The sequence below is a fragment of the Eptatretus burgeri genome, chromosome 12 (assembly GCF_056783735.1).
Source record: "Eptatretus burgeri isolate ZD-2024b chromosome 12, Ebu_testis_v1, whole genome shotgun sequence".
NCBI classification, from domain to species: domain Eukaryota; kingdom Metazoa; phylum Chordata; class Myxini; order Myxiniformes; family Myxinidae; genus Eptatretus; species Eptatretus burgeri.
Window position 1 is genome coordinate 25380545 of NC_140972.1, and position 14364 is coordinate 25394908.

Here is a 14364-nt window from a genome sequence, read left to right on the forward strand (position 1 = left end):
GGATGCACAACAATCACGAGGCAATTATTTATCCCTTTACTACCTTGTCGTAGTCGTATACAAATCCAATACATGTATGCACAATAAAGGGCTATACCATGTGCACAAAATATAAAATTTGACTGTTTAACCTTTCCATTAAAAAAAATTACAGGGATATACAAGTAAAATATTAACCATTAATATTACATCATTTCAAGGTGCAAGGAGATAATTTTAAAATCAAACAATGTGAAAAACCTGCACCCACATTTTGCAGCTTATTGAATTGTTCGTTGAAACCAGCCTGCTGGGATAGGTACAATTCCACATACATGCAAGCCAGGTATGGCTGCACTCGACATACATGGGTTTATTCTAAAGTGAAGGTACTGCTTCCATTGGCTTGCTATTCATTAACAATTAGCCAAAATGCAGTAATAAAAGAAAAGGGAAAAAAATGTTGGCACAACTATGAAAGACAAATTTATCTGTCCTATTCCACGGCCTCATATCCTCGGGACTCTTATGCATTGGCTTATACATTGTGTGCATGCTAATACAAGTTACTTGTCAACTCTCGAGTCTAGACTAGGCCGATAAATCCGTCGTCCGTCCGACGAGGCCGATAAATCTGACGTGCTGTAGCTTTCTTTTATTATTCTCTTTTCTTCATTGTTTTCTACTGGCGCTACATGATGACAGTAGGAATAAAATAAATAAAAATGCAACAGAACGTCAGATTTATTGGAATACTCGAGACAATTGTGTCACAAGGTGTGTTCTGCACACAAATTTTCATCGTATCCGGACAGCGAGATTGCTTCGTTTTATGCGCGGAGAGATACGGCCGATGACATGCGCCGGCCTTGTTTGTGATTAATTCGCCGTGAAGCAACATGTCCGCTGTGCTGCGCTGGTCACGTCACCCCACTAAAATATTTCTGATATCGAGCAGTATGCAAGTCAAATTTACATTATTGAATTACGAATAGGATTTAGTCTAACCAGTTGTTATTTCTGAGTTTTCCTTCGATGTCCTCCCGATCATCATGAACTCCGGGAATTTCATCGCCATTTTACTTTGCTTGTTCTGTTTCGGGCTCGAACTGGTAAGGCCGTATTTCATTTCCAGCTGCCTGAACTTCACCTCTCGTGACTATGTTATCCCACAATTCTCCATGTGATTCAGACCAAAATCCTTCATTTCTCTCACACTAACTGTCACTACCAGACAAATGAAAGTCCATGTCATCCATTATTCAAAACCAAATGTTCGATTTTTTTTTAAAAGCAGAAAGGAACGAAGCGATTCAGTCGACCAATCAAATGTGGAAACGCACAGGAAGCCAATAGAATCACGTAGACCACCAACCCGAGTAATTAACGTGCAGCCTTTGTCATCCTGTAGTTGACGCCATGTGGGTTACGCCCCTTTCAGGCGAATTTTTAGGGGCATTCCCGAAGAGGTTTGTTTTTTTACATTTTACATTTTACATTTTACAGAATGAGTATTGTGAAAAAAAACATTGTCAGATTTGAAATCACGATGAAAAACTCCTCTCGGAAATATATAAATGAAATTTAAGAACTTTTGCATGTCAGGGGACCTTTAACCTGTTGAAACATTATCCCACAAAAAGACACAAAAGTATTAAATATAATAAAATTAACAGCATCCTAAAACTTCTGCTTATCAAAACAATGAAAATTTGAGTATTTATTTTTAGAAAAGAATGCTCTATCAAACTTGATACATAAAAACTTATTAAGAGTTAAAAACCTTGTCAATTATTTTGAAGAGTGAATCCCTCACTTGTACTAAATGCAAATTTGTATATAAAGTTGAAAAATCAAAAACTTCAACTGACTTGATATTGAGGCAACTCATCCTATCTAAGAACTGTAAGGAAGAACAAGTCTGGAGACGGCGATGGTTCACGAGCAATGTACACGGTTCGCCTTTTTTATTTTTTGACCTTCGAGGGGACGCCACGGGAAAACTGGCGGGAATTGGGAAAAACGTAAATGATGAAAGTTGTATTACTCAAAGAGCACTTGAAAAAAAAAAACTTCGGGAGTATGCACTACTTGCATACCAACTTTCATTCGAAACAGTTGAAAGCCCGAGGAGCTCGATGCCCAATTTATTGATTTTTTTTGACATTTTCTAAGTTCGTGACCTTGTGACCTTGACCTTGGGATGAAAATGAAAAATCGAGCTCCGTGGGGCTATGCAGGTGCCTTTGGGCTGACCAAATACCGAAACCCCTGCCAGATTCGACAAACCCCCTCGGAGAAGATGTAACTTGAAAGCAGCTACCCCCTAAAAACATGTTTTTTGGGCGAGGCTCCACCCATAATGGGCGCAGCATGCCCATTCTCCGGAAAACACAACTAGATCATGATACAAACCTCGCACCCTAATTTTATCAAGATCGGATCAAAACCCACGGAGCTATGCTCGGGCCAGACAGACAGACACACATCCATAACGAATATAGTGGTCACTTACTGACTCGTGAACCAATTACTGACTCGTGAACCAATTATTGCTCCAGAAAGTGTTAATACTAGAATCCTTCACAATTGCGAAACAATATTTCCTGAACTGTTCTCTAACAACTTGTAGCCTGAGTTAGCTATAACTGATAACTGTTTGGTGGAACACTGCCTGGCACCCATTATAAACCTATACTTGCACGGGTTCTTATGAAGCGTAGGCATCCAGAAAAGTCGAGAAACACAAACATTTATCTCTTTACATTTAATACTGAAATTATTAACTCAAGTTGTGATGCTCAGAGATAATATCTTGGAGTGACTTATGACGATGAACATATGTGCTATTTCCCATACGAGTGTAAATAACCATATCGATGCCTAACAACTCTCTTACTAAAACCTCTACATTAAACTTTTTACAAACCATAACAAAATTATTAGCAGCCTTATCCGCTGGAGCTATTATGTAGCTGTCATGAAGATCCCAAATGTCTTCACGAACACTTGGCTTGTTAAACACTAGTTTAGACCGACCCAGTGAAAACAAGCCCTGATGACTGAAAAACTTAATCCTATTATCCAGGACTTCCACAACTCTGTTAAAACATGCATTAAAACTGTTCACAGATATCTTGAACTTGGTGCACATTTTATTCACAAAATTAGAGATATTATCCACAATTGAAGACCCAATGCAGCTCCAAGGTTGAGTTCTGGTTCCCTATATTTAGCTCCCCATTTTCATCAGATCCCTAATTTCACGATTACTAATTATATTCAAATCCCCAGAAACTACGTATGTGTCCACAAGGACCATATAAAAAAGGGAAGATGAACATGCACAGTCAGTTTCGAAAATGTCCTTTATGATATCTATATATTACTAAAACTCTCATCTTGTATGTACAATTGTACATGTATGTTCCCGAAATACAGCCAAAACGGTACACGATAGCGCAAAAATTTTAGGGCCACCTTACTCATCATTCTCCTGTGGTGTGCAGTATCAAGATTCATTCAAATCGGGCAACAAAAATATTATTAAAAAATCAATTCCCGATTCAGTCAAGTACTCTTCGGGAGTATTTGATCAATGCAAACAACCTCAGCAGTATAGTTCGCTGGAGCTATCTTTTTCTTTTTTTTTAAATGATTTTTATCAACCGCTGTCACAACGGGAACCCAACGGGTTTACGGGTCGTCTAGTCTATACTAAGAGTTTTAAGAAATTTATCATAATTTAATAAGGATTGTCCTATAGTCTTCGTGAAAGTGAAATATACCTACAATGGGGTTCGCTCCCTAACTTTATCTGGTAATAATCTCTTCAAACTCATATCCATAAAAATAGAATGAAGCCGAAGCCTATCTACCTGCTTGCTGGAAAAATCACAAATGAAGAACTCGCGGATCCTATCAACTATGGGAGTAGACTTCTTCACCAGAACCCTGGTCCAAAAAGGTTCGATCAAAAACGAGCACACGTCGTATGAACCTGCTAAACTCCGGAGAATATTAGCTAAAACTTGTTTGGAACATGACGTCGGTAGAACATAACAATCATGAAAAACCTTTCCTTCATAAAAAAAAAAACCTTTAAATTTATCAATTATCTCTGAAATTTCCATTTTTGTAGCCGTACGACACCAACAACGACGCCCATGACCTCTGGGTCTCCTTCTGATTGGATTAACAAAATACTCGTTACCTAAACCATTACCTTGAGAAACTGACCCAGTACCTTGTACCCAGTCATTAAGGCCCAAAGGATAAATCGCACAGTGTTCTGATCCAAAAAAACATATTTTGGGAGGAAACCCCCTGTACACCCCCTTCGACCTCGATTTTTTTAAAGGTGTGAACAAACTTTCGTAGATCATGGGTGATGAAGGCTGTGGTCAAGTTTAATCGGAATTGTGTGTGTCGTTTCTGAGAAGAAAGCAGATACCTCTTTCAGGGGAGGGCAACTCCCTCATAAACTCACCCCATAGACCCCCTCAGACCGCGATTTTTTTTTAATGCTATGAACAAACTTTGGAAGATACAGGGTGATGCAGGTTGTGGTAAAGTTTCATCAAAATCGTATGTGTAGTTTCAGAGAGGAAGTTGCAAATATTTGTGGACGGACAGACTGACGACACGCCATCCCATAAGCTCCCCGGAACTACATTCCAGGTGAGCTAAAAACTAAGTGTGTGTGTGTGTGTGTGTGTGTGTGTGTGTGTGTGTGTGTGTGTGTGTGTGTGTGTGAACCAGTCGTTCAAGTGGGACCCGCGCGCTTCCCTTCATGGTGAGCCTCGAATCCCGGATCCGAAACAATATAAATGCTGAAAATTATGTTTAAAAGGTTGTTTGAAACACAGATTTTGTGCTAGCAACGGAAGGTTAAAAGTGCCCAGTGAGCTGAACCAAGTCACTGAAAACGCACACACAGCGCGTGTGCAAAAGACCCTGTTAGCATTCATTCGTCATTTTGAAAGTCTCGTATTGCAGCACGTTCTTGTATGTCCATCTATTCATGGTAAATCTCCAGGGTTAGAGCATCAATCTGGAAAAAAATCACATTGTTAGGCATTGGCATTTACAAAAGACTCAAAATCAGAATCACAACACCTCTTTTGGGTTACCCTGTACAAGTGCACTCCATGTGCACTATCCTGTCGGACCTTGTGAAATCAACAGCTAACTTTTACATCAGATAGCTGAGAAAACCACTTAGGGGCCATGTATTTATTATGCATGGACATATAGTGGAAATTCTCTTCCCCCCCCCCCCCCAACCACCTACTCTCCATAATTCCCTTAGAATTACCTATTGGAAATTTTTTGTCACCAAAATGAAATATCACACTGCCAAAGGATTGTCTGAAATTAAATCAATCCCAAACAGAACTGTATTTATTTCCAGTAGAAGAGTAACATTCTCAGTAGTTTGGGGAAGTCAATTTTTATAAAACGATTTTTATCTCACCTGGAACACAGCTCTAGGGAACTTATGGGATGGCGCGTCGTCTGTCCGTCCACAAACATTTGCAACTTCTTCGCTGAAACTACACAAGTAGTGGGGCAACTTAGCTAAATATAGCATAACAATTGTGCATTTTGTGAGGAAAGCACCAAATTTGGCACACTAGTAGCCTATCATATTATGAACAGATTTGGATATTGGGCCATCTCAAAATTTTTGATGGCAGTGGAAAATGGCTGCTACAGCCATTAGCGGCTGAATTTGAGATAGCCCAATATTCAAATCTGTTCATAATATATTAGGCTACTAGTGTGCCAAATTTGGTGCTTTCCTCACAAAATGCACAATTGTTATGCTAAGTTGCCCCACGAAAGCAATTTCGATGAAACTTCACCACAACGTTCATCACCCAGGATGTACCAAAATTTGTTCACGGCATTAAAAAAATTCGGGTCCTAAGGGGGAGGCTAAGTGGGGTTGACCCCCAAAATAGGCATATGCTTTCTTTTCAGAAACTACACATGAAATTCCGATGAAACTTGACTACCTACCTCCAACACCTGTGGATAACCAAAGTTTGTTAACGGCATTAAAGCAATTTGGGTCTGAGAAGGTCTATGAAGGGAGTTTACTGTAGGGTTGCACCCCTAAAATAGGTATTTGCTTTCTTCTTAGAAACTACACACACAATTCCAATGAAACTTGATCACAACCTTCATCACCCGTGATGTGACAAAGTTTGTGCACAACATTAAAAAAAAATCGGTGTCTGAGATCTACGGGGGGTTTCCCCCCAAAATAGGTATTTTCTTTCTTCTTATAAACTACACACACAATTCAATGAAACTTCAACACCAGTGATGTACTAAAGTTTGTTCACGACTTTAAAAAAATAAAATCGGGGTCTTAAGGGTGTCTCCGGGGGAAGGTTGGTGTGGGGGAATGGGGGGTCTATGGCGGTAGCATGGTAGAAAAGTTTGTTTGGTTGCCCCCCAAAATATGTATTTGCTTTTTTCTCTGAACCCACACACACAATTTCAATGAAACTTGACCACAACCTCCATAATCCGTGATTTACCAAAGTTTGGTCACACCATTAAAAAAAAATCGAGGTCTAAGGAGGTCTATGAGGGGGTTTCCCCCCAAAATAGTTATTCCTTCTCTTCTCAGAAACGACACACACACAATCTTGATGAAACTTGACCACAACCTTCATCACTCATGAGTTACCAAAGTTTGTTTTTGGCATGAAAAAATAAATCTATACGTATTTACTTTCTTCTCCGTTAAATATTTTGTGGGTTATCCATGCCTACCAGTGGTTGCCTGGTTATCTTATCCAGCCACTACTAGGTGAGTACCCAGGGGTATTGCCTCTATGTTTTTAACATATAATTTCGCAACCTCACATGTGTCTATACTATAAGTGGAATATACTATAAGCTATGTGAAAGGTAATATTAAATTATCCTCGACCCCAGAGGGTGTAGGGAAGTGTTTAAGGCTCCCACAAAAAAAAAAAAGAAAAAAGAAAATTGAGCTCTTCAAAATGCCAAAAGGATTAGAACAGCACCGGGCAACACCGGGTACCCCTGCTAGTCCTTTATGAATGACAGGATTGTAGAAAATAGCAATAAGCATACAATGACAAATGCACAGACACAAACATTTCACTATCCGCCGACCCCCAAAGCTTTCCAACTCTCCACACCATCACCATCCCTCTCACTGACATTGATTTGAACTAATGAAAGTTCAACATGAAAGTTCAAGTATAAACTTGCCATTCAGACTTCACGAGTGAACTCTCAACCTTATCCCTACTTTGCACCAACAGGTGAACAGGTGATGGTCTGCGATCACTTCACAAGTGAACCCTCGACCTTACCCCTATCCCGAACGCAGAGAATCAGTAATTCCCACATAAACGGGAGGTGATTGATAGTGCTGGCAGACAGGGCATGGCGATGCACGAAGCTGCATGACCATTACTGATGCAAGATGAGAACGAGTTGGCCCATATATTAAGTGAATGAAAACGTTAAGTTCGATAAAGTTCATGTAATCATGGCCTCAGGACAGTGTAGAGGACGCAAGTGAATTGCTGGATTGGTTTAATGGAATATGACATACAAAAAACTGTATCCACCATGTGTGCACCTGTACGATCCCCACCTTCTCCCTGTATACAGAATACACACACATGGATGGCTTCGAATACAGACTGGCATTGTCTTCAAATAGCTCCGGATAGTGGATGTTTTATGGTACTGTACTTTATTGTTCTGTATGTATTAGTAGTGGGGTGTTGTACATCCTGACACATCTCAGACTCTCACTCTCTGAACAGACCATCTGGAAAAACCCCCATCTACTTCCTTAACAATCCTCTTGAACAAGTTCAGTCACTCAAACTCTTGGGCCTCACTATCAGCCATGATCTTTCTTTGGAAAACCACACTTTATTCTGGATTCCAAAGGGAGTCTGGGCATCCTGCATTGTGCAAAACCATTCCTTCGCATATCTGAACTTGTATCTATCTATCTGCGAGGTCTTCAACAGCTTGATGGAGTACTGCTCTCCCCTCTGGGCTGGCAACCCTGCTACATACCTTACTCAGCTTGATGTCATGGAAACCAAAGCCTTCAAAATCATTGGAATCTCCTGTGATGAAACTGAGTCTCTGACCCTATCACTGTCACATCACAGACAGATGGTCATTCTGTATTCTTCCATCTCCTTGTTGATTTTGCACCCTCTGCCTTTTCCGTGCTGTGCCCCCCCCCCTCCACCCCAGAGCATTGCAGGGCACATGTGGGCTGCCATGAAATCCCTTCTGGTGAAATTCGAAAAATCCAGACTGACTGCTTACCTATGCTCATTTGTTCCGCTTTATCCCCATCTGTGGAACCAACTACCTCGGTCTCTTCAATCTCATTGTTCCATCCATGGCTTCAAAACAGCTGTTTACCATAATTTTACGACACTCCCCCACCCCATCTACATCATTGATCTTTTCTACTCCCATTAACCCTCCACACCTCCTTCTGGGTTTTCAATCTTTCCTTCAAATTTCTGTGATTGAGAATTTGTGGCTGTATCCATCTTGTTCACTCCGTGTGTCCTCCCTTGCTCTAATTCTTCACCGCGTCCCTTTATTACCTCCACCACCAAAGGTGGGTGGAGGTTATGTTTTCGCCTCTGTCTATCTCTCTGTTTGTCTGCTTGTTTGTTTGTTTGCCAGTGAACAGGATATCTGAAAAAAAAAAAAAAACAGGTGTTCACAATGTCGAGGCTCGTATTATAGCTAACCCACAGAATGCACAACAAGGGGAGCAGGAGACAAGAGGGGTGGGAGAGGGAAGGACAAAACAGTGTGGAACAGAGACATGAGGAGAACTGTGGAAGGGAGAGGAATGGGATGGGGTACAAAGGATAAACAAGATGGACACTCCAGGGACTTTCAGGTCCTTACGCTCCAGGGACTTTCAGGAAGGAAGGCAGTGAATTTGAAGGAGGTGTGTTTAGGGTGGATTAACGGGGGTAGAAAATATCTTTATTTTGGATGGGGGGAGATAAGAGGAGGTGGTAAACAGCTGTTTGAAGACCTGAAGGGAAGAGTGGGATTGAACAGAGTGAGAGAGTTTGTTCCAAAGGCGGTAAAAAAGAGGAATGAAAGAGTGAAGGTGAGCAGTGATTCGTGATTTTGGTAGTTCTACCAGAAGGGGGTTGTTGGTGGGCCTTGAGTGCCCTGCGGAAATATAGGGGGGGGGACACATCTCAAACTAAACAGGGGGGGCGGGATTGGAGAGGAGACAGTAGAAGACAAAGACCACCGACCTGCTGCGGTGAGAGAGTGAGGGACACAAAGACTCAGCCTCACCGTGGGAGATACCAGTGATCCGAAATGCTTTAGTTTCCACAGCGTGAAGCCGAGAAAGGTGAGAGGCAGGAGCACCAGCCCAGAGAGGAGAGCAGCAGCCCATTTGGCTGCGGATGAAAGCTTTGTATGTGCTGACAGTTTCGGACAAAATTTTGTGTAGTAATTGGGTATGTGACAATGAATAATTGATTCAATGTTGGTGACGATCCGAATCCGGATCCAGAGACAAGAATAATTTAATTTTAAAGTGATTTTTCATCATTGAGAGATGGGACCAAAAACTATCTATGTATGATATTAGAGTAGTAGATAGTAGAAAAATCGTGCAAATTATGATACAAGCATCAAATTTGGCATTTCTGTTCTGCAGGGCTTTCTGATCAAATCTGCCTGATTGGCCATTTGAAAATCCAAATTTTAAAAAAATTTGGATTTTCAAATGGCCAATCAGGAAGATTTGATTAGAATCCCCTGGAGAACAAATGTGCCAAATTTGATGCTTGAATCATCATTTGCACTATTCCTCTCAAAAGTTGCTGTTATCTGCCCCACTATATTGCAAAACGTTGTTGACGAGTTATATGACAAAACTTGGTGGACGAGTTAGTTAGGTGACAAGAGAAAGCCGATTCGGTTTTTGGTGAGGTCCGAATCCAGATCTGGCCTATCTGTGGGATACAAAACATAAACTGCTCATCCTGGCAGAGGCATGCGGTCTACCGAGTGCCGTTGTAGTTTCTCCAAGTCTCCATCGACATTGTCCCTCAACCTTGCTGTTGGTGTGTCCCTCCCACCCCCACTCCACCTCCTCTCCTCTCTTTCTGTTGTTAGTTTAATTCTGTGTTCCAGCTCCTTCATGAGCTTCAACACTATGCTAAAAACAATTTGAAAAATGTACTCTAGCATAATGAAGGTTATATAACCTATCACATTCAATGTTTGGTGACTTCACAAACTTGTTCAGTACTGCACACTGAGCAGTAACATCTCGTGGAATTTGATTGGCCCATTCCATTCATCCTTTCATCATTTTTTTTGTTTCAAATCCTCCGAATCCTGCGATGAACTTCATTTCCTAATCTTTATTGAATGCCACTTCTTTAATTTTTGATGATTCCAATTCACATCGACTTAATTTAATTTTTATATCTCTCCCTGAAATCTACAGCGGAAAAAAAAAATACATGAAATGGAAAGACAGAATGCAAAATACTTTGTCCCACTGCATTGTTTTTGATCCCTTCAGTTTGTGTTAACGCCACGGACCTGGAGACACGTCGTTAATATAAACCCTGTTTGTGATGTTTGGATTGCGTGCATTTGCACTCATTACTCACGTGTCATCAGTTATGAGGCAAAGTGAGAAAAATGGTCAATGCTTTGTCCACAGACCTTGTCCAGGTGCTCGAATTGCATGACAACTCAACAAGGCGTAGATATCACAAGGTGTCAGACAATGTGGAAGCGGAGACGTGCTTCCAACGTCATGGGAGAACAGTGCGCACGTGGTGAGACTGCAAATGGTGCCTTGCGCAGAAATCGACACATGGCAGGTACGCACCCTGGCTGTAAGGTGTGTGTGTGTGTGTGTGTGTGTGTGTGTGTGTGTGTGTGTGTGTGTGTGTGTGTGTGTGTGTGTGTGTGTGTGTGTGTGTGTGTGTGTGTGTGTGTGTACAAGCCAGACCATGGACGATGTACGAGAGGGTATGTATAGTCACGGTTCATGCGTACATGTGTATATATATATCATATGTACACAGCAATATGCTTGTATATGATGTGTCATGTATAATATGTGTATGATCGCAAATAATTATCTGTGTATATAATATGTATAATCATGTATAATATGTGGATCATCACGTTTCAACATGTGTGTTTATAATATGTATTAATCACATATAATGAAGCAACCTGAAATACTTAACCTAAAAAAAAGTAGAGGACCCAAAAGATGACACACACCCCTCCCGAGGAACCAAAAGACCCAAACGACCCTGAGGACCTAAATGACCTCGAGGACCAAAAAGACCCAGAAGACCCTGAAAGACCCCCAATAAACCCAAAGACCCCAAAGACTTAAAGGACCTAAAAGACAGAAGACCCAAAATACCCTAAAGACCTAAAAGAGCCTTAAAGACCCTGAATATCCAAAATATCAAAAAGACCTAAAAGAGCCTTAAAGACCCTGAATATCCAAAATATCAAAAAGACCTAAAAGACCCTTAAAGACCCCAAACACCAAATATATCTAAAAGACCCAGAAGGCCCTTAAAAACTCAAAATAATCAAAAGACCTAGAAGACCCTTAAATACCCTGAAAGCCCAAAATACCCCAAAGACCAAAAAGACCCTAAAGACCCAAAGGAACCAAAACACCCAAAAAACCCGAGTACCCAAAAGACCCTGAAGACTTAAAATACCCAAAGGACCCAGAGATGCCAGCTGAGATGGGCTGGATACTTTGTGTGGATGGGGAATGAGAGAATGGCAATGAGGGTGGATCGTTTGAAGGCAGAAGGTAAAGTGGTAGACCACATTTGAGATGAGGGGGGGGGGGGGTTGTGTGGGGAGGGATAGCAGTAAGGTTATGATGGTCTAAGAGTGGAGAGAGTTGGCTGAAGACAAAGGGAAGTGGAGGAGTATCGTGGTCAAAGCAGGGCAGAAGCTTGGTGCCATTGGACCTTACCCCTGGAAATGGAATATGAGGAGAAGAAGAAGAAGAACCAGCTTCATATTGTCATGAATAAACGATCTGGCAGTACTGCATGTCATCCCGACGAGCTCCTAATAAGGGTGAAATCTGGATCGGCTGCTCTGTTTTCATTTATTCGTGACCATAAGGGCATAAATCTCAGTCTGCAAAGACCTGAGTGCCATGCAGATGCCATCCTACTTTGGACGTGATGTGTCGGCATCATGTATGTGCATGACATCAGTGTCATGTTATATCGAAGGTCAGTGTGTTCCTTTCATTAAATATATATATATATATATATATATATATATATATATATATATATATATATATATATATATATATATATATATATATGTCAGTTAAAAGCAAGATCTTGTGGTATTTGTGGATAAGCATTAGTAAATGCCTATACATGAACGAGTAAAATTGACAGTTGCATGTTATAAGTTTGCAGTCGCATGGATCGGTGCATTGTAATATAAACTGCTTGATGTAATGAGCTAATTTTGAGTGTAGAGGCCAGTATTGTACTATAAACTGCCTGGTGAGATTTGTGAAGGTGCTGGAACGTTCTGAGACGAAACTTCCAGTATGGACAAGAATCATATTTGCTGGAAGGCATGGGATTGTTCTGTGGTACTATATAAACCCACAAGAGGGAGGTGTAGAGAGACTGGTGACATGTGATGAGAATTGTGTTTCGATCGTCCCCGTGCTCGATTTAACTCTGATGAGTGAACGGGGTGTTAATATCCAGAGCGGTTGTTAACGCGTGGAGCCAATTATAATCAAGTTGATTAAAACTCATGAAGATTGTGTGTCGGGAAAGAATTCCTTTGAGCTCTTCAATCATCCTGGATGGGCCAGCGTATGAGAGAGAACACCGCGACAACACTCAATCGTTCAACAGCCCTGGTGGGCGAGGTGAACACGTGTGAGTTGTGCCGGCAGGACAGGGACTCTGATCAGAAACAATTCAATGCGGGAATCGTTGTTGGACATTGTATGTAATTGTGAACTTCCTCATTTGACTTTGTTTCTGTTTATTTGAAATGCAAGTTTCAAAAACATTACGCTGTGGATGTGGGAACTGTATCATCACTCAAAAGTCACAGACCCTCCTGACAAAGATCCATTTGATTTGTAGATAACTACATCTACTCTGATAATTATCTAGTAATATACGAGAAAGAGCAGCTCCAGACTCAGGCCTTTTATTATTATTGTTGTGGTGCTGGGTCTCGGTGGCGAGCACAACCGCAAGGTGGAGCAGTAGAGTCGTCTCCACCGAACACTCGGAATTTAGGTCATACATTTCAGATAAATCCAAAAGGTCACGGGTCCCTTCTCGGACCGAATGGAATTCCCAGACATTGTTACGACTCTCATGACATTTGGTGACTATATGGAGTGAAGCGGTGAAAGAGGAGGTAAGAAACTTGACAGACACCGTCATTTCATCGTCACAGGTAATTATAAGTTGTTTCACCGTGTTAACTTGCAGTTATACCAACCAGTTTTATAGTTGTACCAATCAATTTTTAATAATGTTTCCTGTTAATATGGATTCTGTAACCATTTAGTTATATTTAATGTGTGTTAAATCACATTGTCGTGCTCCATTTCAAATCACTGATGTTCTCCTCTTATTGTTCTTCTTCTTCGAATTGAATGCTTTGGTAGATAACTGCCTACTAACCTTCATTAGCTTCCCCTCATTTTCAAATTGACCGTGTAATTAAATACTCGATGAGAACCCTCAACACCAATATTTATGCAAAGAAAAAAAAATGTGGCGAAGATGGTGACCTGATCACAAAACAAAACAGTTCTGGGAGCAGCCAGGCCAGAAAAATTTTAATTTCAAAAAGGCTTTTTTGGCGAAACAGTTGCATCGGCCACCACAGTGGAATCATGCACAGGAATAGCAGAGCGAAGCTTGTCGATGACCCATGCTCGAGGCGAGTATGCGCGGACCCAATTTGCCCGTCTCGGGGGTTAATAAGCCAATTCTCTACGTGCTCTGGTGCCCGCTCCCGATGATCACGTAAGTTTGGATCTAAACAGGGATATTTATTAACTGAGAAAAAGGGGAAAGGGGAAGAAGGCATGGCTGTCCAGCAGCGATCACAATTGAATAGATAAATAAAACGATGAACCCCGAAACGAAGACAGCTTTGCAAACACACCTTACTCAATCACCCAGAGGAGAACGTAACACAGCAAGGGGTTGATGAGACAAAGAAACCTGGCTTCATAGCACTGCTCATGCACGCGGTGTGGGTCCATCTATAGCCCAGTCGACCGTTAGGGTATTGTCCGGGTGC

General features: G+C 41.2%; 1 long non-coding RNA gene across 1 annotated transcript in view; it reads left to right on the forward strand.

Moving 5' to 3' along the window:
• Window positions 1-14364, forward strand: part of LOC147015275 (uncharacterized) — a 55694-nt gene that overhangs the window by 7758 nt on the left and 33572 nt on the right. The window contains exon 2 of the long non-coding RNA XR_015050104.1: window positions 10727-10889. This is a non-coding gene — a long non-coding RNA (uncharacterized LOC147015275). The remainder of the gene's footprint in view (window positions 1-10726; window positions 10890-14364) is intronic.